The 22300-nt window shown below is 40.0% G+C and overlaps 1 pseudogene; it reads right to left on the bottom strand.

Annotated features, from left to right (window-relative positions):
• Window positions 1-14342: 14342 nt before the first annotated feature.
• Window positions 14343-14436, bottom strand: LOC118731918 (annotated as a pseudogene).
• Between the last annotated feature and the right edge of the window lie 7864 nt (window positions 14437-22300).

Here is a 22300-nt window from a genome sequence, read left to right as displayed (position 1 = left end):
GCTGATATGAACACGTACGTACAAGTTTCTGTGTGGACATATGTTTTTGTTTCCCTTAGGTATATACTTTAACAGAAGAATTGCTGGGTCATGTGGTAATTCTGTTTAACTTTTTGATATGTGGCTTCCACAATGGCTGACCCATTTTGAATTCCCACGAGCAATGTATGAGTCTTCCAATTTCTCCACATCTTCACCAGCATTTGTTATCTGTTTTGTAAATTATAGCCACCCTAATGGGTGTGAAATGGTATTGCATTGTGGTTTTGCTTTTGATTTTCATTTCCCTAATATTAATAACTAATGATGTCATGTGTTTATTGGCTATTATTATAGTATATTTTCTTTGAAGAAATGTGCACCTAGTTCTTTTGAACTTAGTTATTTGTATTTTTTTTTAGTTCAGTTATGAGTTCTGTGTATTCTAGATACTAGATCCTTGTATGTGAGTTGCTTTTCTTTTGCTTCTTTCTAAATTATCTTTGTCTTTTGATAGTTGTATTATAACATATCTTTGTTTCTATCTCTGAATTTATCTTTCTGGGAGTTCTTAAGCTTATTAGACATATAGATTCATATATTTCATTGTATTGGGGATATTTTGGCTATCATTCTTCAAATATTCTTTCTGTGCACCCTCCCCCATCTCCTTCAGGAACACTGTATGTATAATGGTTACACTTAAGCCCTAGCCTATGTGGCACAGTTGTTGGGTATTGTCCTGTGCATTGAAAGGTTGCCCATTTCATTTCTGGTCAGGGCATGTGCCCAGTTGTGGGCTGTATCCTCGGTCAGGGGCCAGTGTTCAGGAGGCAGCCTGGTATTTCCCTATCACATTTTTTTCTCTCTCTCCTCTCTCTAAAAACCAATAAAAAGGAAAAAGAGCCAAAACCAGTTTGGCTCAGTGGATAGAGCGTCGGTCTGCGGACTAAAAGGTCCCAGGTTAGATTCTGGTCAATGGCGTGTACATTGGTTGCAGGCACATTGCCGGTAGGGGGTGTGCAAGAGGCAGCTGGTTGATGTTTCTCATCGACGTTTCTAGCTCTCTATCCCTCTTCCTTCCTTTCTGTGGAAAATCAATAAAATATATTTTTTTAAAAAGGAAAAAGAAAAAAATGGCACTCTTGATAGTGTTCCACAGGTTTTTGAGGCACTGTTTATTTTCTTTGTTTTTACTTTATGCTGCTCACACTGTACTCATATCCAAGTTGTTTTATCTGTTATGTGAAACGTCTATCTGGCCTCAGTTTTCTCATCTGATAAATAGAACAAATACAACTTACTATACTAGGTTGTTATGAAAATTAAAGTACAAGCTAGTAGAGAAACTTAGCAATATTTGTTCTTTAAAATACTATTTGGAAAGAGTATCCTACTAAACCATTATGAGTAATTACTATGTTAGTTTTAATTGGTTTCCAAGGAGAAGGTGGATCTTGAGAGAAATGTGACATAGGACAGGTAAGTTGGACTAAGTAGAAGACAGCAACTTGGATGCTACTCCTTATGTCCTAGGTAACTTCAGAAGCATTAGAATACTGCCTAAGGATAGGGTAGAATGACAAGGCAGGAAAGACAATATTTTACTTTATAATTTTGTCCTATATTAATCCAGTGACCACCACTTATAACTTAGTCCTACAGAGTAATCCAATTCATAATTAAAGGTTGATTTCTCCCTAAAAAAGAAAAAAAAAAAAAAACTTCTCAAACACACAAAATAAGCAAAAACAAAAGATCCTTTGCTTATTAAGACCTCATTTAATTTCTCACCTTTCCTCCAAAAATTTCCTGACTAGTCCAATTCACAAATATTTCTCCATTTTTAAACTAATTTTTGTCTGTATCACTATTTTGGCATTAAATCATAAATTGCTTTTGTAACATTGCAATGTTAACTTTTCATGGATGCCAAGTCAGTTCCTCCTCTACTGCCCCTCCCTTATTGTACTATAATCTTGAAACTGTATTTTAACATGTATTTATTTCTATTTGTTATATCACTCAATACAGTGTTAGGCACACAGTAAGTATCCAATAAACATTTTTTGAAATATTTATAGCATTATAAAAATATCTCAAAAAATAGATTAAATTCTTTCAGCATCTTCATGTTAAGGCAAATCATTTGAGTGAGGACTAGTTATTTGAGCTCATCTACAAGCTTAATATGCTTTAACAGAGGCAAGGGTCATGTATAAATAATACTTAAAATGGAGTACAATTCTTTACTCAAACCTAAGAAATACTCTTTTAAGGAGAACCCTTCTATCTTCAAGTTCTACTTCTCTCTATTAATCCAGAGGTATTTCCTGCTGCTAGAAAACATATCGGTTTCACTAAAAGAGAGATGTTGACAGGAAGCCAGGAAGGCTGGTCAACAACCTTAATTGTTCTAACCTTTAGTTGAGATATTGTTAGCTGAAGCAGAATCTACCTTGTTTGTCCCATGTAAATTTCTGTTTATGTTGCCTAAGATGTTTTCCCCAAAGCCTCAATAAAAGGGGATGGCAGGGCCAGAGCAGGAGTAGTTCTCCCACTAAAGTTGGAATACCGCCTGGCCCTCCATATCGCCAAATTGAATTTCTTCAAGTCTCTTTTCATTTGTGTGTGGTGCTTCCCCAGAAACTGAACCCTGAAATGGAACTCTTTCTACGTGGGCCGTGAAAGAGAGTCCTATATCTGGCGCCTTCAACACCGTACTTTTGGAGGAGAAGGTAGTTTTCGCCTAAGAGCGAAGGAAGGAAAAAATTACACCTAAAAAAGGTGTGGGAAAATCACCGGAAAAAAGGTGAGGGAAATTCACCGCACTCAAAGCCCACGGCCAGCTGCAGAGTCGCGAACTGTAAGTAGGGTAGGTCTTTTTCAGTCAGGCTAATGGGGAAGAATTAGGTTATAAATATAAAGTAAATTTTATTATAGAATTCTGGTTTGTATGCTTAAAGTGAAAGGGCAGGGCGGGGCGAGGATGAGCTCCCAACTCTGCCCCGTAGGGCGGAGTTATCCCTAGCCCTCAAAACCCCTGCACTGGGAGAAATTCGCTCTCTTCCGCCATGCTGCCGGCATGAGTGGGAGGAGCCCATTGCTAGCATGGTACAGGCTCTTTTGTTTATTGCATCGGACTCGGCTCCCTGGTGGTCCTTGGGGATCACGAAGTCTGGGCATAACAGATGGGGGCTCGTCCGGGATCCCCCGGACCATTAGGGAAAACCCGGTCCGGAGAGTCTGACTGGCCGCGGTAGGTGTGTGTGTGTCTGTGTTTTTGTGTGGGCGTTCTGGAGGGAAGTAAAACCCCTTGTGGAATTGGTGCCCGAAAACGCCTGGTGGACGCACCATGAAGGCCACGGGCAGGAGGATCAGAAGACGTTCTGACCTCCCGGGAGGGCCCGAGAGGGACCCTCGTATGGGGAGAGGAATGGCGTGAGCCGTTGCCTCACCTGCGGAAAGTGAGCCTTTCCCAGGTCTGAGTTTGGTAGCTGTGGGCGACATGGTGCCCCAGGATGGAGCCGGAGAAGTGTGGCCGGCATGGTGGTTCGGGGCCCCCTGGCGGCGTTGGATCGGAGGGGAGGCTCCCGCGGGGCTCAGTCTGCGCGTTGGAGCGCGGCTGGGCAGTGGTGGCCTCGCTCGGGGAGCAGGCACCTGGGTTAATTTGCTGGCTGCCTGGAGAAGCGGAAGTGGAGCCGGGAAGCCGCTGGGGCGACCCGCGCTTTCTCCTTGGGGGCTGCCTGAGTAGTGTGGCTAGGGTGGCCAAAGCAGCCTCGCCCCAGGGGCCTGGGCCCTAGGGGCCTGGGCCAGCGTAGAGACATTGGTCCCTGGAGACATCAGGTACCGGAGAAGAGCTCAAGGGCAAATCTCTGTGCTCAGTAAAGAGAAAAGGCCGGTTCAAAACGAGTGCGCATAGTTTTGGGCTGTGCTTAAAAACACTTTTCTGGGTACAGAATAAGTTTTAAAAGTGGTGGAGATAAATTAAAACTGGTTTCCCAAGTCATTGTAAGCAGCTTTTGAAATTCCCCGCCATGAGGCGGAAACTAGATGGTAATGGTGGTGAATGGCCGTGAATGGCCAGGAGTCTTTAGGTAAAGAATGTGTTCATTTGCATTTGAATGCTGCTCCAGCTTCAGGAGTGGCAGGTGATTGGTGGTGAAGCAGCCCACAATGGTTAGTCTTCCTTGTCATTGGTATCAGCTAAGCAGAGTCATATAGCTACTTAAGTATGAATTGTGATTGACCTATGATTTTCTGACATTGTCTTAAATCCTAGTAAACTGCCTCTGGTGTGAAGAGGTCTAGGGGAGGCCGGAGAGCGCAAGACTATTAGCTTTCCTACAAAGAGATTATTCAGTGCGTTGTTTGAACTTCAGAAAAAAATTTTTGAGATCTGAAAAAACTGTATGATTAGATCTGTTGCTGAAACTTTACCCTAAGTAGGATATATTAAAAATGTAATGTTATTAATCTAAGAAATGCCAAATTTATTTGACTTGCCAGCTTTAAAAGTTCAAAGTATAAGTTGAATTAGGAAAAGTTAATTGCAGTAACTAGATGCCTAGAATATGGCAGGCTAAACTGTATTATATATGTTAAGAATAAGCAGTAATGATCAAAGATCTCAAGGATTGATTTATTCTCATTTGTCAGATGAAAAAGTATGTAATGCTTACACTTAAAAAATTATTTTAAGTCAGTGATGCAGTATTTTTTTAAGTCAGTTTTTCTAAAGTAATGTTTAATGTAACATATGAAACTTTTATATTTGATTTGTTTTGTTTTGCTTTTCTCATATGCCATTGTTGTTGAATTTGGGCTTGTACCTGCATCTTGTATTTTGTTTAAACTTTGGGAATCATTTTTGTTTTTAGTCATGTGTATCTACTTTATAGATTTAAGTAGACTTCATCACAAAGGTTTATAATTTATTTAGAATTGTGTGAAAACAATTATTTATATGATTTAACCCCCCGTGACTGCTTGGACAATTTTCACCGATGTTCTGCGGGGGGAGTAGAGGAGACTTAGAAATGCAGATAGATCTGTATCTGTAGGAAAAATGTGGCATTTTAAATTTAAAACGGCTGGAGGCCTGGGAACAGGTACTGGACCTGCTTCCTCCTCCCTTGCCTTTTCTTTAAAATTTGAGGCATGGTTATGTATTTTTGGAAGATAAGATTTTTATAGAAATTATAAAGAGTATGTCCTGACAGGTTAGCTAGGAGAGGCAAGCCTTTTAGTTTCCTGATGGGCATGGGGGCACCCTACTTAGTCTTGAGAGAGCCAATAGGACCGATACATCAGCCCAGGAAGCCACCGGACAAACTGCCTGTTTTCCTTGGACATCAAGAAGGACTGTGGTCCTCAGAAGGAACACGTACTGGGGGAATGCAGCTGTTGAACTGGTCCAAAGTGGAACAACGGATCTTTGAGGAGCTAAAGAAGGCTCTCATCTCAGCAGCTGCCCTAGCCTTGCCGGACGACGCGGAGCCCTTCCACCTCTACGTGAGTGAGGTAAGGGGCATTGCCAAAGGGGTTCTCACTCAGACTCTAGGTCCCTGGAAGAGACCTGTTGCCTATCTGTCTAAGAGACTGGACCCTGTGGCAGCCACAGCATTGCTGGTGAAGGAGGCAGATAAGCAGACTCTGGACCAGGAGCTAACCTGGATAGGCCAGGCTTTTCTCCTGGACCAGCCCTGTGTCCAGATTCATAAAACTCTGGCCATCAACCCTGCCAGCCTGCTTCCAGATGATGATGAGGAACCCATTCATGACTGCACAGAGGTAACAGACGACAAGGTACTGTTCACGGATGGGAGCAGTTACGTTCAGGATGGGACCTGATATGCAGGGGCAGTGGTAGTCACCCTGGACCACACCATTTGGGCACAGCTCCAGAACTTTTGGCCTTAATCCAGGCCCCTTGATGGAGACACTGTGCCATCCACAGAGAAAAGAGGGTTACCAACTGCAACAAGAAGGAATTGGCTGAACAGAAGCAAGCCACTGAAGGACCAGATGTTTGATGGACCCTCCAGATGACAAGACTTGGTCCCAGAGGCTCTAGGTCAGAGTTGCCCGGTGACACCAGGTTAAGTGTCACCAAGACTTCTGAACTTCTGTGAGGTAGAGTTGCTAGAAGTACTGTCTGTGCACAGGTAAATGCTAAGCAAGGTAAGGGGATCCCCCCTGGGAATTCAGGTCCCAGGGAACCTCCCCAGGAGAGCATTGGTAGGTGGATTTCAGAGATTAAACCACCAGCATTAAGGTCTAGTTTTTATAGACACTTCAGATTAGGTTGAAGTATACCCCACTATCAGATAACAGCCCCACCTTAGTAGTTAAGGTATCTCATAGTATAGCTCTAGCCTTAGAACAGGTAGGTGCGACTCGGGAGGAAGGGGGTTTAACTAAATGTGTCTTAAAATCGGTGAAAATTGGACCAACCCCCTGTCCTTTGCCCTCTTGAGGGCCAGGTGTACCCCTTATTGGGACAAGTTTCCCCTTTTTGGGAGGGGATCATGTATGGTAACCATTTCCTTGCTCAAGTCCTTACAGGCTCTGCAGTTTGCTTGTTCCAGATGCACTGCCAGTGCCCACCGCAGACCCTGTAGCCCTGGAACTCAATGTGGGTAAAGAAATTTGCTGCCCAAGGACTCAAAGGGATGCTGCACTTTATCCTGAGCACGCCCACTGCTGTTGAAGTAGATGGCGCCCAGACCTGACTACATGACTCCCAGCTCCTGCGTGGCCTGGATCCTGGCAACTACAGGCCAGGAGGAGAACTGGTGCCTGCAGGAGGGGAACTGGACTTCAGTGAGGACAATACTGATGGGAACTGTGGTACTAAGGGTCTTGATAACTGTATTTGTTGTTTATGCTGAAAGGAAGTAGGCTGCTGAGTCAATGATTTGACTAGGCACATTAGACAAGGGGGGAATGAAAGGGCAGGGCGGGGCGAGGATGAGCTCCCAACTCCGCCCCGTAGGGCGGAGTTATCCCTAGCCCTCAAAACCCCTGCACTGGGAGAAATTCGCTCTCTTCCGCCATGCTGCCGGCATGAGTGGGAGGAGCCCATTGCTAGCATGGTACAGGCTCTTTTGTTTATTGCATCGGACTCGGCTCCTTGGTGGTCCTTGGGGATCACGAAGTCTGGGCATAACAAAAGAATGTGGTTTCTTGTTAAAATATTAAAATCTGTAATAAGAAGTGAAACTCCATTGCTGAAACAGCCTCTGGTGTGGAGAAATTCAAAGGTGGCAGGAAAGGGCAATGAGATTACTTAAAGTTTTCTTTAAAAATTATAAAAGAATTCGCAGGGAAATGCTGATCTTGGCCAAATTGGGTGCTAGTTATTACTTCAGAAAGCAAAAAAGAAAGGAAAAATTTAAGACCTGTCTTTATCTTTTAAGCATGAAAAAATGTGTGGCCAGAATTGTTGCTGAAACTTCGCCCAGAGCAAGGAGGATTTGGGAGAAGGGAGACTTGTGGAGATCCAATAAGGAAAACACTCTCCCAGTAAGCTGAGGAATGTGGTATTTTGCATTTGAATGGCTATAAACTTCCTCCAACTCTTGTGGCAAAAATTTTTTTTGGAAGTTGGCTTAATTATATATAAAAAGTAAAGTTTAAATTTGCCTCATAAAAAATTTAGAGGACAGAATTGAAGCTCTTAATTGACTATGTCTTGTATTTTACTTAGAAATGTAAAGTATTATTAATCTAGGACATGCAAAATATATTTGACTTGCCAGCTTTAAAAGTTCAAAGTGCAAATTAAATGGGGAGAAGTTATATAGTTAAAATGTGTTTTCTTTAATGATTAGGAATTCAAAATAAGTTGCTTATTATTGGTCTAATTAAAAAAGAGGATTAATTCTGTGATCTCAACCAAAAATTTTCTATGCAAAAACTAGTCTAAATCTAATTGATATCTTAAGTTAATAGATAACAATAAAAGGTATTATAATATTTAAATCATATATAGGTATTTGTTTGATGGTTTTTTCCATGTTAAAATTTCAAGGCCTTAACAGAGATGATTCTTGGAAAGTTCTAAGGGCCCAGAGTAATACAAGAAATTTATTCTCTCTTCTTATAGGAAAACTTTTTAAAACAGATCTAATACATTTGAAATTGCATGGAAAGCCTTATCAAATAAAAATTAATAGGTATATATTAAATGTTATGAAAGTTTTCGCCTGTAAGTAAGGCAAAAACAATATATTTCTTAAATATAGCCAAAATTTTCAACAGCAGTAGAATTTCAAGAAAGACAAAAAAGCCTCATGCAGCCTGAATTTTTGAATTGGCTGTAGGTGGGACACTGTTTATGCTTTTGGATCAGAACAATAAAGTATCAAACCTATAAGTTTTACTGAATAAGTTTCTTTGCCTTTTTTAAATTTAAGATACCTACTTAAGTTACTTTATAAATTAGCTTTCACAATATAATCAATGTCATATAAATTAAGTTACATGAGAAGCCAATATTTTATAAATAATTGAATCCTAACTTTATGTGGCCACCTGCATTTTTAATTAAGCTAGAGGCAGGGCAACATTTATGGCTTGTGAATTCAGAAGTAAATTTGCTTTATTTTTAAAATGAAGATACCTACTTTAATTACTTAAGTAAGTTAAGATTATTAAATTATAATCAAGGTTTTCAGCTAAATGAAAAGCCAGTAATTTTATAAACAATTCTAATAAAGACCAGAAACAGCTAGTGATTGCTTTATCAAAAAAATTAATATATGCTACTTACATACATATATTTTAAATTTTATGAAGGTTTTGGCCTCTTTAGAAGGGCAAAATGAAGTAACTAAATATTTCTTTCAGTTTGAAATTGAATTATCATGGATATCCTTACATGATATTATTCTACAATGTCATTATAATTTCTGATATTTTATAACAGCATATTGTACATTTATCCCAAGCAAACTTATAAACTAATTTTTTGAATGTTTGGCAGCAATATAAAAAGCACTTGAAAGGATTTAATCCTTTCCACTGTGTGGAAGGCCCCCTGGGAAGGCACTTGAGCATTCTATATTGGCCCTTCTTGCTCTTTTTGCCAAAGAGGGACCAACTTTTCACAATCCGATTACTCACAGCTGTTGCCTGAGTTTTCAAATTATGCTGAGGTTGAAGCCTCGTGGTGGCTGGTACCATGTATCTGTCTTTTGTCCAATGGCATAAGCTGGATCCTCCCTGGAGGAAAAAACTTGGGTTCCCCAAGATATGTGATCAATGCCAGGGCCCTGCCAGCAGGTGAGGGGATCCCAAGGCAGGTACTGGGCATGGAGGCCATAGGGGCATAAGCTACCAAGGAGACAGAACTAAACCTCACATCACCCTGCTTGGCCCTGGAGGATGGCTGGTTAGCCAATGACGGGTAAGATTCCTCAAGAGAGGAACAACCTAAGATAGGCACAGTCGCAGAGGGGCCATCGGGAGAGAACTTGGGGGTCAACAGAGGTGGGGCACAGATCCTCACCCCCCCAAAATTGCAGAGGCTTGAATCTTCGCCCCTTCTGAGGGAGGTCTCCTGCCCCATGGCTGCTTCATGCTTCCCATGCCCAGCTCAGATCGGGACCAAGGCAACAAATGGAAACTTGTCCAGCTCAGATCGGGACCCAGGCAACAAAGACTTGGCAGACAACAATTGCCCTATATCTAAATCTAATCTAATACCAAGAATGTTAAGAACCTTCTCAAGGATGCAAATAATCCTTTGCATTAATATTTACCAGGTAATTTAAAAATTATTGTTAGAATATTAAAATTTACAATAAAATAATAGTCAAGTTTTCAAATAACTTAAATTGGCTAATTGAAATTAGTAAATATTCCAGAAAATTTCATTATACAAAAAGTTGTTTCTAAAGTATTAACTAAAATTTCTATTGGTATTTTATTTCATGGTAAAATCACTTATATTTTTGTTAAAAAAAATTTTTTTTTTACTGCATTATAAAATTTTTCCAAAAGCCTTCTAAAAATTAAATAAAAAAGGGGGTATAGTGGAAAAATATTATGTAAGGAAACATATTCAGAAAAAAATTTTTTTCTTTAAAAAAAGCTAATTTTTATTTGTAAATGCTAAAAGCAGAAAAAAAACACATGATGTCAGAATAAGCCAAAGGAAAATTATTTGGGCAAAAAATTAAAAGGATCCCAAGTAAAATTTATAGAAAAGATTCCATTATTAACTTTTGGTCGAGAATATGTTTGTATATTTTCAGGGGACAACTCCAAGACCATGTGGATTCCTGCAACAGAGAAGAATTGACAGGAATACTCCAGCCATAAAGACAAGAGGAAAAACAGACCAGAGATGGAAGATGCTGGTGACGCCTTGCCATACTAGCAGTCAGCAGATGTGCATCGCTGCAGGTTGCCCAGGACCAAACCAGAGGTCAGACCTGCATTGCCACCATTTGTCCACCATCCGGATACCATTGCTGACATGGACTCAGAACTGTTGGACATTAAAATTTGGACTCAGAACTTTTGGACATTGAAATTTGGACTAAAAAAACTGTTGGACATTGAATCTAGGATTCAAAAACTGTTGGCCCAGAAAGAAACTTACTGCAGACTGATTTCATTTGACTCTCGGCATAGCCATTGTTGCTTGTTCCATTTTTTGTTTATTTCTAGTCTGCATATGAAAATTTTTTAAGGAAAGAAAATGGGGGAGATGCTGGAAAACAAATCAGTTTCACTAAAAGAGAGATGTTGATAGGAAGCCAGGAAGGCTGGTCAACAACCTTAATTGTTCTAACCTTTAGTTGAGATATTGTTAGCTGAAGCAGAATCTACCTTGTTTGTCCCATGTAAATTTCTGTTATTTCCTGCCTAAGGGCTACATGTAAATTTCTGTTTATGTTGCCTAAGATGTTTTCCCCAAAGCTTTAATAAAAGGGGATGGCAGGGTAGAGCAGGAGTAGTTCTCCCACTAGAGTTGGACTACCGCCTTCATTTGTGTGCGGCGCTTCTCCAGAAGCTGAACCCTGAATTGGAACTCTTTCTATGTGGGTCGTGAAAGAGAGTCCTATATCCTGCTATATCAAAAAGCCCTAGAAACTCTTTTAGCCCAAATAACCCTGGTTTCAAAGTAAACTGCCTAGCACATTGTGTTGATTCTTCACCTCACACCTTTTAAGAAGCAACAGAAACTTTGCACTTGCCTGTTCTCTACATATATCCAGTCAGTTACCTCTGGGATGCATCAGCTCATCCCTCTAGTATCCAGGCTGTCAGAAAGTGATCATTAATTATAGGGACTCCTTTCCAGCCTCTTGGTTCGTTAACCCTCTTGATTATATAGGGCAACCTGGCCCATTCCACAGGGCTTCTTTCTGCCATCATATTATTGACCCTTAGTTATGAAAGCTTTTGCCTGGAAAGCTGTGTCAAAGGTTAATGTGACTTTTTTTCCTCTTCAGATTCACTTTACTGGAAACAAACTCCCCATAATGATACTTAGATAGTTATTTATCTTTATAACAAAAAGGCCATGTTCATGCTAGGGGCTCTGGGTGAATCTTACCATTGTTATTTTTCCTCTGTCACCTCCCACCAGTCTCATCAGCTAAAAAGACCCAAAACACACTGAAAGAGTGTAGGTTAATGGGATGCAGGGCTTGGCCTTCTGAAGGGCATACATTCCTCCCACCTCCAATGGTTTGTCTTTAGATACTGGAAAACAAGGACATGAATGGCTTTCTAGGGCTTTTCTATTTTGAATTTGAATGAGCCTGGCCTAGAGTGAATTAATAATGATCTTTGCTTTATGTTTTTCATCCACCCTAGTATGCTGCTGAGAGCAACATCTTTATTAGAACATGGGCTGGAGGGCAGTTTTATTGTATTGGAAAGGCAGCCACATTTTCTTTCCAGTTTAATCTTAACTTGGGATTTTAGCTTAGTATGGTACTTTCTCTGAGGCTTGAAGTATTGGGGGATAAGGGGTGGTCTACCTTATTATTTCAGAAACCAGATTGTAGCTTCTCCAGGGATTCCTCCTTCATCTGAAAGGACAAAAATATAAAAAATTCAGTTATGTCCTGAACATGGGAGAACCTTAAGGCTGGATGGACAGCAAAGACTAGGCCAGCCCTGGAGCCTAGTTCAAAGGCTACCTATTCTAGGAAGATTTAATGCTTCTTTCTATTGTGTTTTCAGATCACTTTTTTAAAAATCTGAAAATGTTACTTTATTTTTAATTACTCACTTAATACATGAATGCATTCTTATTTTAAAGAATTCAAATGATGCAGAAAAAAGATAAAGACCTACTTATCTACTTCCTTGCCCAGCAGTCATAATCCCTTCTCCAGAGGTAATACCTGTTATCATCTTGATGTATCTCCTTTCAGACTTTTTATATGTACATGCGATCATATATATATATATATATATATATATATATATATATATATATATATATAATATAAACACATTTTGTTTTGACAGTTATAAGTAGTATAATGCTGTATATTTCATTCTGCCAACTGCCCCCCCCCCTTCTAAATCAGTGTTTCTCTAATGTTAGTGTGCATCAAAAACACCTGGGGGCCCGGCCGGCGTGCCTCAGTGGTTGACCATCCACATAAGACCGGGAGGTCATGGTTCAATTCCGGGTCAGTGCACATGCTGGAGTTGCAGGCTCAGTCACCAGTAGGGGGCATGCAGGAGGCAGCTGATCAATGATTCTCTCTCATCATTGATGTTTCTATTTCTCTCCCTTCCTCTCTGAAATCAATAATAAAAATATATTTTAAAATATATTTTTTTAAAATACATTTTTAAACATGGGGGGGCTTGTTAAAACACAGATTTCTGACTCCCACCTCCAGAGTTCCTGGGATGAATCCCAAATATTTTCATTTCTATAAAGTCCTCAGATAAGCTGAAACTGCTGGTCCAAGGACAACACTTTAAGAACCAATGCCTTAAGCGGTATGTCTAGAGATGTTTTCATGAATACACTTCATTATTTTCTTTTTTAAAAAGTATGTCCATCTGCCTTGAAAAAAAAATGAAGCGGCTATATGAGGGCAAAATAAATGGACTCTCTTTGTGCTCAGATGCTAATAATTTGCTGGTTTCATGTTACCAGGTGTAGACATCATTCATCTTGCCCTTTAGTAAGATCAAATAGTACTGGGAAAGGCCACCCATTTTACACTTTGTGTTTAGCACTTTTCATTTGAAAATTATAAAACATCCTTATTGCTTTGGTCCTTATCTCTTCTGCCTGAGGCCTGATAGTTTGCTATCAGACAAACATTTACTACAGTCTTATGCAGATAACTGACATATCTCCAGTGGACTTGCAATATGTTTCTCAGTCCCATTTCTTAACTTAGATATGAATTACAACTCTCTGCTCATTGAATGATTAACTGAAATTACTTATTCATACTATTACTTACTATTAGCGTAACACCATACTAGAACTTGAGAGCTAAAGAAGAATTTTAAGTGGAGATTTCTGTTCTCAAGGGGTATAGATGTTAGATGGAAAGATTAGATATTTACATATGAAACATTCAAGTAATATATGATGTATGATTAGGTGCCAATATGTATACTATAAATCTGTGTTGTTCAATACCAGCCACTTGTGGCTATCAAGAAATATGACTAGTCAGAATTGAGGTATGTTATAAATGTAAAGTAGATGTGAGATTTCAAAACCTTCAGACAAAGAAAAATATGTAAAGTATCTCATTAAGAATTTTATATTGATTATATGTTAAATTGTAATATTTTTAGTATATTGGGTCAAATAAAATAGCTATTTTTTTATTTTTAAATGTGACTACTGAAAAATTAAAACTATATTTATAGGGCTCACATTGTCTTTCTCTTGAACAGAGTTGTTATAGATAATTAAGTGTTGTGAGAATTTAAAAAAAAAGACTAATGAGCTGGAGTTGTCACAGAAGGATAAGACTCTGTTTTTACAAATGATGAAAACTCAACACAGACAGCTTAAATACATATACCACACACACAAATATTGAGTGGTATTTTATTGGCTCAATTAACTAAGAAGTCTACAAAATATATTTGGGACTGTCTTAGGCTATCTCATTCACCATATGAAGACAACATAATCAAGACAGGCAAAATTCTGATGATTCTATTTTAGCCCCAGACTCACAATGCCCTAGGTAAGTAACATAATCAGGAAAGAGCATCTTTCTAGGCAAAACCAGTCAGAAGGAGTTTAAATTGAGAAAGCAAGAGATCTCATCTCTAAGGAATATTAAAAGTTTTCCCTCTAGTTTGCCTCTTTTTTTTTTTTTTTTTTTTTTTTTTTTTTTTTTTTTGTAAGTATGGAACACTTCATGGATTTGTTCAGGGGACATACTAATCTTCTCTGTATTGTTCCAATTTTAGTATATGTGATGCTGAAGTGAGCACTAGTTTGCCTCTTAAAAATAAAAAAATGATATCACTGCATACCCACCAGAATGACTGACTAAAAGGTAATGACACCACCAAATGCTGGTGAGGATGTAGAGAAACTCATTTATTTCCAACTACTCTGGAAAATGTTTTGGCACTTTCTTTAAACATGCCACTACTAAATTGTTCAGCAATTGTACTTAAACCTGTGCACAAATGTCCATCAGCTTTTTTTTTTTCTTACAATGGCCAAGAATTGGAAACCCAGATGTCCTTCAACAGATGATGGTTAAATAAACTGTGCTATGTCCATAGCATAGAATACTACTCAACAATAAAAAGAAACAAACTACTGATACATGCAGTAACTTAAATGAATCACTAGGGAAATTATGTGGAGTGAAAAAAAGCCAATCACAAAAAGTTTCACACTGCGTGATTTCATTTATATAATATTCTTGAAACAACAAAATTATAGGAGTGGAGAAGAGGTTAATGATTGCCAGAGGTCAGGGATGAGGATATCGTGGGAAGTGGAGGTGAACTTGGTTATAACCTGATCTCTGTGGTGTTGGAACTGATCAGTATCTTGACTGTGGTGGTGAACACATGAACCTACTCAAATGATAAAATTGTATTGTACACACACACGCACACACACACACACACAATGAGTACAAGCAAAATTAGGAAAATCCGAGTAAGATTGCAGGTTATATCAATGTCAACATCCTGGTTGTGATATACTAAAATTTTTCAAGATGTTACTTATTTGGAGTGCATATTCAAAGAAACTGAGAAAAGTATACAAGGACTCTCTGTGTATTATTTCTTACAACTGCATGTTGAATCTACAATTCTGAATAAAAAATTCAATTAAAAAGAAGTCAGAGAACCTGACTCATGAGGCTCAGTGGTTGAGGTCATGATTTGATTTCTGGTCAGGGCACATGCTCGGGTTGTGGGCTCAATCTTAAGTGGGGTTGGGGGCTTACAGGAAGCAGCCAATCAATGGTTTTCTCTCATCATGGACGTTTCTATCTCTAGCTCCCTCTCCCTTACTCTCTGAAATCAAGAAAAGTATATTTAAAAAAATAAGGCAGAGAAAATCTTTAAAAAATTAAGACCTAAAAGATCCTCAACCCCAGAGTGCTCCAATGTGAGGGCAGGTAGGGGTGATGAGCTAGTAGGGGAGGGCAGTTGTGGGGGACCAGGCCTACAGAGAAGGACAGTTGGGGGGGACCCAGGCCTGCAGAGGAGGGTATTTGGGTTCAACCAGGCCTTCAGGGGAGGATAGTTGGGGGGTACCCAGGCCTGCAGGGGAGGGCAGTTGGGGGGACCAAGACTATATCTGGGTCACGTGGAGAGGTTGTTAATAGAAAGATTGCTAGGCCTCACCTCCAGAGATCTTGATTCAGAAGTTTTGCAATATGATCCAAGATTTTGCATCTCTAATAAATTCCCAGGTGATGCTAATGCTGCTAGTCCAGAGAGCACACTTTGAGAACCATTACTCTATGTTACCTTTCATGTGGAAGGAAAGACTTGTGATAATGTTATTGGTATTGTTTGCTTTCTCTGACTGGCTTTGAAAGATTCTCCCTTAGGATTGGGGTAAAATTATACCACCACCTTGTTTAGAATTATCTGAGTAAAGCAACCATATTTATGATTAATGCAGGAGAGATCAATTGAGCTCTAAGGCCTGAAGGATATGGTTGGACTGGGGAAAAGGATAAGCCTACCAGTTCATTGATGTTTACCCCATACTTATGGTGGCCTAGATGAGACATTGTTAAACCCACTCAAGGTCTGAGTAGGCAAGAAAAGACTGAAGGACTGTCTAGGATTATGACTCAAACAAAGGAGGGAATGAACTTTTCTGCTATCCCTGGTCAGTAGCCACATTTTTTCACTATGATGCCCAGTTATCTGTTTTAACTTTACAAAGTCAAGAGATAGCAAAAGCATGTAAAATATTGGGAGGCAAAAAAGTAGAAAAATGGATCCTGGCTGTGGACACTCCCAAAAAGCCTGTTGGTGCAAAGCTGTTATGCTGTGAGGTCTAAGGGTATAAAGAGTAAGAATAATGGAAGAATGACAAATACCTGTATGCTAGGTATTTGACATATATTATCTCATTTCATCCTTACAAGAGCCTATTGAAGTAGCTATTATTATCCTCATTTTACAGAGGAGGATATAGACTCAGTAGCCTCAGGTTATAGCTAATAAGTATCAAACCCTGGTCTGCCTAATTTCCAAAACTCTTGTTCTTAACTAGCACACTCTAAAATGACTAAAATATAGGACTTTTCTAGACTATCTTCCTAAGAGATAAGATGAAGGAAAATGGAATGGCTTAAAGGACTAGTAAATGAGGCTGCCAGATCAAATCAAGATAACTGCCCTCCCCTGCAGGCCTGATAGCCCCCAACTGTCCTCCCTTGAGGTCTGGTCTCTCCCAACTGCCCACCCCTGCTGGCCATCTTTGACCATATGGGGGCAGCCATCTTGTGTGTTGGAGTGAGAGTCAATTTGCATATTTTATGTTTATTATATACCGTATTTTTCGGACCATAAGATGGACTTTTTTCCCCCCAGAAGTGGGGGGAAAAAGTCCCTGCATCTTATGGTCCAAATATAGCCTACACATATACTTTAAAAAAAAAGTTTTTTTACTTGCCCGGCTCTGTGTGGTCTCTGTGTGCTTGCCCAGCTCTAAAATGGTTCTAAATGCTGCTGTTTACTTTACAGGGTTGATTACATGTGTTTATGACTGTGATGTTGGGTTTTAATGCACATAAAATATTTTAGGACACTATTTGTTTCAGAATCTTTTTTTCTTCATTTCCCTTCTCTAAAAACTGGTGCGTCTTATGGTCCGGAGTGTCTTATGGTCCGAAAAATACGGTAAGTAGGATAGTTGTACTTCTTAGAAAATGGTATTTCTCATCTAGATGCTGAAATATGCCAGACATATGTTCCTACATGCATACCTATATTCACACTAGATTCCCTTTTTCCTCTGAGCAATGTGTAGCCATATACAAGTACTATAACCTATATAATAAAAGCTTAATATGCTAAGTGTCCAGTCATCTGGTCACCAAGTCAACCAATCTAAGTGTAATATGCTAATTATATGCTAAGGCTGCTCAAGTGCTCACTATGACATGCACTGACCACCAGGGGGCAGATGCTCAATGCAAGAACTGCCCCAGCCTGCAGGCCCCAGGTTAGCCAAGGCAGGTGCCAGCAGTGACCCCCTGATCACCCTGCTTGTTGCTCCACAGAGGGAGGCAACTGTCAGCAGTGGCAGGGGGTGGAGCTGGTGAGCAGGCAGTTCCAGGCCGGCCAAGGCAGGTGCCAGCACCCTTCACCCCTTAATAGTCCTGCTGGTCACCCCACAGATTGGTCCTGATCACCATCCAGAACCCTCCCTGTGCATGAAATTCATGCACTGGGCCTCTAGTATCTATCTATATCTATCTATCTATCTATCTATCTATATCTATATCTATATCTATATCTATATCTATATCTATATCATCTATCTATATCATCTATATCTATATCTATATCTATATCTATCTATATCATCTATATATATCTCAGAAATGTGCTTGATAAATGTTCATGGAATGAATAAATAAAGAAATGAACTTCTACAACCTTTTCTCTGTTTCACCTAACAACAGTGATGATCCTGATATTTGCTCATCAATTATATTGTCCTGAAAGCACTGCCCTCCAAATGAAGAAAGAGGGCTACCTACATGTAATAATGGGAAGAAGTAACAGTTAAAGCAATTAGGAAAGCTACCATGTTTCCCCGAAAATAAAACATTCTCCAAAAATAAGACCTACTTACAGGTTTCCTTCTGAGTGAAATATAAGGCATCCCCCTGAAAATAAGACCCCCCTTAGGCTCTGTCTCAGAATGAAAATTAATTTACCATAAACTGGTCGCTAGGTCCACCCCGATTGGCGTCTAGCAACCAGTGACGTTATGCGGAGTCCTGACGTCACTGCTGTGTAAAGGCGGAGCGGAGGTCAGAGTGAGCGGTGAACGCAGAGAGGAAGAGAGGAGGAGACTTTTGGAGATGCATGTAGAAGAAAAGGAGGATTAGAGGGGATGGGACGGGGCGAAGGTGGTGAGTGCTGGTCTGTCTCTGGTGATACTACCTGATGCTCGTGGCCGCCCTCATGATGACTGAAGATTTTCAGTCAGTGGCAGACCCTGCTCCAGCCCAGATCCAGGCCCCAGCAAGCCCAGTGACAATCCCCAGGCAGGCCCCAGGGGGTAAATGTCTGATAAAGGGGTAGGGGGGATGTCTGGTGAAGGTGTTCAATGGCACAGGAGTGGGGGAGGGGAATCACTTAAAATGACACAGGAGGATCAGAGGGGGCAATCAAAATGACACAGGAGGATCAAAAGGGGTTACTAAAATGGTAATCCCTCTCTGATTTTCCTGTGCCATTTTGATTCCCCACTCTGATCCCCCCTGTGTCATTTTAAGTGATCCTCCTCCCCCACCTTGATGCTCCAATTCATCTTTTTTACCCCTAGAAATGAGCGCAAAAGGAGAAAGCTACTCCATGGAGTACAAGAAAGGAATCGTGGAAGACTCTTGGGGCCAAAATATCACTGCTTTCTGCAAAGAGATGTTGAGTATACGATTAGTCCGAAAATGGTGAGCAGAGTATGGTAACCTTATTGAACAAGTGGACAAGGGAAATGTTAAAAAGCACAAGTGTGGATCAGGTCAGCAACCATTATTTTCTGAGCTGGAAGACCTGATCTGTGAATGGGTTGTTGACAGGAGGGCAAAGGCTTTGGTTGTGAATAGGGCTCAGATTCAAGAATTTGTCCTCTCAATGGCACCACAGTTTGACATAGCCCCCGAAGACTTCAAAGCATCACAACACTGGCTGGATAATTTCCTTCAGCGAAGTGAACTGTCTTTAAGAAGATCTACAACATTGTTTTTTTGTTTGTTTTTGTTTTTAATATATTTTATTGATTTTTTACAGAGGAAGGGAGAGGGATAGAGAGTTAGAAACATCGATGAGAGAATCATCTATCAGCTGCCCCTTGCACACCCCCTACTGGGGATGTGCCAGCAACCAAGGTACATGCCCTTGACCGGAATTGAACCTGGGACCTTCCAGTTCGCAGGCCAACGCTCTATCCACTGAGCCAAACTGGTTTCGGCTACAACATTGTTTAGGTTGGAAGATACTCAAGTTATTAAGCGAGCACTTGCATTCAAGTCCTTTATTGATGATGCTGACTTCTCTAAATACAATCTTTCCAACATGATTGCTATGGATGAAACTGCAGTGTTTATGGGCCAATCATCTCAAACAACAATTGAACAGCAGGTTGCCTCCTTACTGTGCATTCCTTCCACTGCTTACGAAAGTGCACATGTTTCCTGTATTTTGGCAATTAGTCTGGATGGCACTAAAATCTCACCTTTAATCATTTCTAAGGGCAAGAAGGAAAAGATTGAACATGTTTGGGGCATTTTTATTTTTGAAACTGAAAAAGCCTGGGCCACACAAGCATTTATAAGGAAGTGGATTGATTTAATGCTGCCGCTTGTTATGCGAGGGAGCCAAAGAGGTCTGCTAGTCTGGGATGCAGCCAGCACTGACCGCGCTAAAGACATGAAGACATTTCTTCACAAAAGAAAAATAGATCAGATAATGATTCCCGCAGGAATGATGGCCTATCTCCAGACTCTTGATATTGCAATAAACAAGCCATTCAAAGATGATTTGCGCATGGAAATTAATGACTACATTGACAATAGAATGGAGAGAAATCAGCGTGGAAACTGTGTGGAACTTAAACTGCAAGAAGTTGTGACTTGGGTGAAGAATTCATGGGAGAAAATCACTGACAGTTGCATTGCAAATTCACTGCGAGCAGGCTACCTTGACAAGAAGTACTCATTTAAAGACAGTGCTATTGCTAAACATGAGAGATTTGGTCCACTGATTCTGAAAGAAATGGAGTCACAAGAAATTCACCAGGAAATTCAGGAATTGGATTATTATGATGATTTTCCAGAAGATGGTGACATGATTGTCATTGAATAAATGAGTAAATTCTTGATACTGTAGGATTCACAGTTTGTCTGGTTTGTGTTGACAACTACCGTCCTACCATACTGTATACAGGTAATAAATTTCCTTTATTTTAATTTAACTATAAATGTGTACCTTATTCTTCTTCATGGAAAAATAAGACATCCCCTGAAAATAAGACCTAGCGCATCTTTGGGAGCAAAAATTAATATAAGACACTGTCTTATTTTCGGGGAAACAGGGTAGTTCCAGAGTAAGCCTGCTTCAGGCTGGGGGGTGGTCCTTAGTTTGGTTCTCAAACTTCAGCACATATCCTATATAATAAAAGGCCCAAATGCAAAATGTCCCCGTGGGCAGGAGCTCAATCAAAAGGGAGTTAGACGTGCACTGACCACCAGGGGGCAGCATAGAACATGGCCGCCATCAGCTATGCAGTGCTGGCAGGAGGCACTACCAGCCCTGAGGGGCCCTGACAAGAGTGAGTCCACAGTGGGATGGGGGAGCAGGTGAGTGGATGGTGCCAGGCCAATACGGGTGTGAGTGGGGACCCCGATTGCCCTGCCAATCACCCCACAGGTCGGCCCTGATCTCCGTCCAGGCCTAGGGACCCTACCCATACATGAATTTAGCATACTGGGCCTCTAGTTTATTTATAAGACAGCAGTGATTCTGATTCACTAGGTCTGGGGTCTGTTTGAGACTTTCCTAGTGTTAGTACTGAAAGTCCAGTTTCTGGGGAAAGCCCTCAGTTTGGGGAAAATCCAGATGAGTGGTCACCCTAGTTCAGAGTAAATTATATTAAAACAATACCCCAGGTATTTCTGTTGTAGATGGTCCCCAGGTCACATTTGGAGACACAGAAATATGAGTAAAAGTCTTAGTCATAGCTGAACTTATCTCACTAACTCTGATCTCCACTCTGATACCAAATAATAGGGTTGCTCAGCTGCTATCATTCTTTTTCAAACCTTAGCTAAAAGGAATACTTTGCAAGGTTTCAATTGATTCAATAAGATTGAAATTTCAGCACTGAGTGATTAAACCTCTTACAAATGGAAGAACATTAAATGCCTAAATTGCCTGAGTACTTTAAAAACAGGGAGCAATGGTCAAATTGTAATACCCAGAAAGTTTTAAAATAATCAACTAAAAAAATAAAATAAAAAAGAGCATAAAAGGCACCACTCAGAATGTGAGAGGTATAGTCATTTCTTTCCATTGTGCTGATCTCTTCACTTCAATGGTTATGGGCAAAGATGTTAAGAGATGTATGAAATGTTAACCTTTCTATCATTGCTGCACATGCTGTCACCAGAATAAATCTGAATTTAGTCAGTGAAATTCTGTCAAAGGACACCAATCTTTCTTTCCTCAATCATCTCCAATTCTTGCAAAGACTTTCTGCTCAGTTGTCACTGCTACTTGAAATAAATGTCAGTTTTTTCACTTTACATTTCATAGTTAAAATGTGTACAAATAATAAGCTGGGGTGAAGAGAGCCAACTACCTACATGAAAGCATATTTTCTATATAGACACTATTAACGATTTGTGGAATATTTGGACATTGATGTGGTGAATTACAAACTGACTTTTTTATTAATAGTTTTATTTAATCAAAAATAAAGGAACACAAAGAAACCACCTACTTAAAAATAAGGACTAGCTTACAACACTGAGGTGAAGTGGAACGCAGGGAACTGAAATACTGTCTGGACTGAGAAACAGGTGTGCCAAACAGAATAACAAAGGAAGTGAATGACCTTCACTACTGCACATTT

Source organism: Pipistrellus kuhlii, unplaced genomic scaffold (assembly GCF_014108245.1).
Source record: "Pipistrellus kuhlii isolate mPipKuh1 unplaced genomic scaffold, mPipKuh1.p scaffold_m20_p_33, whole genome shotgun sequence".
Classification (NCBI taxonomy): Eukaryota; Metazoa; Chordata; class Mammalia; order Chiroptera; family Vespertilionidae; genus Pipistrellus; species Pipistrellus kuhlii.
The sequence above is the reverse complement of the archived record's forward strand: the minus strand, read 5'-3'. Positions and strand labels throughout refer to the sequence as shown.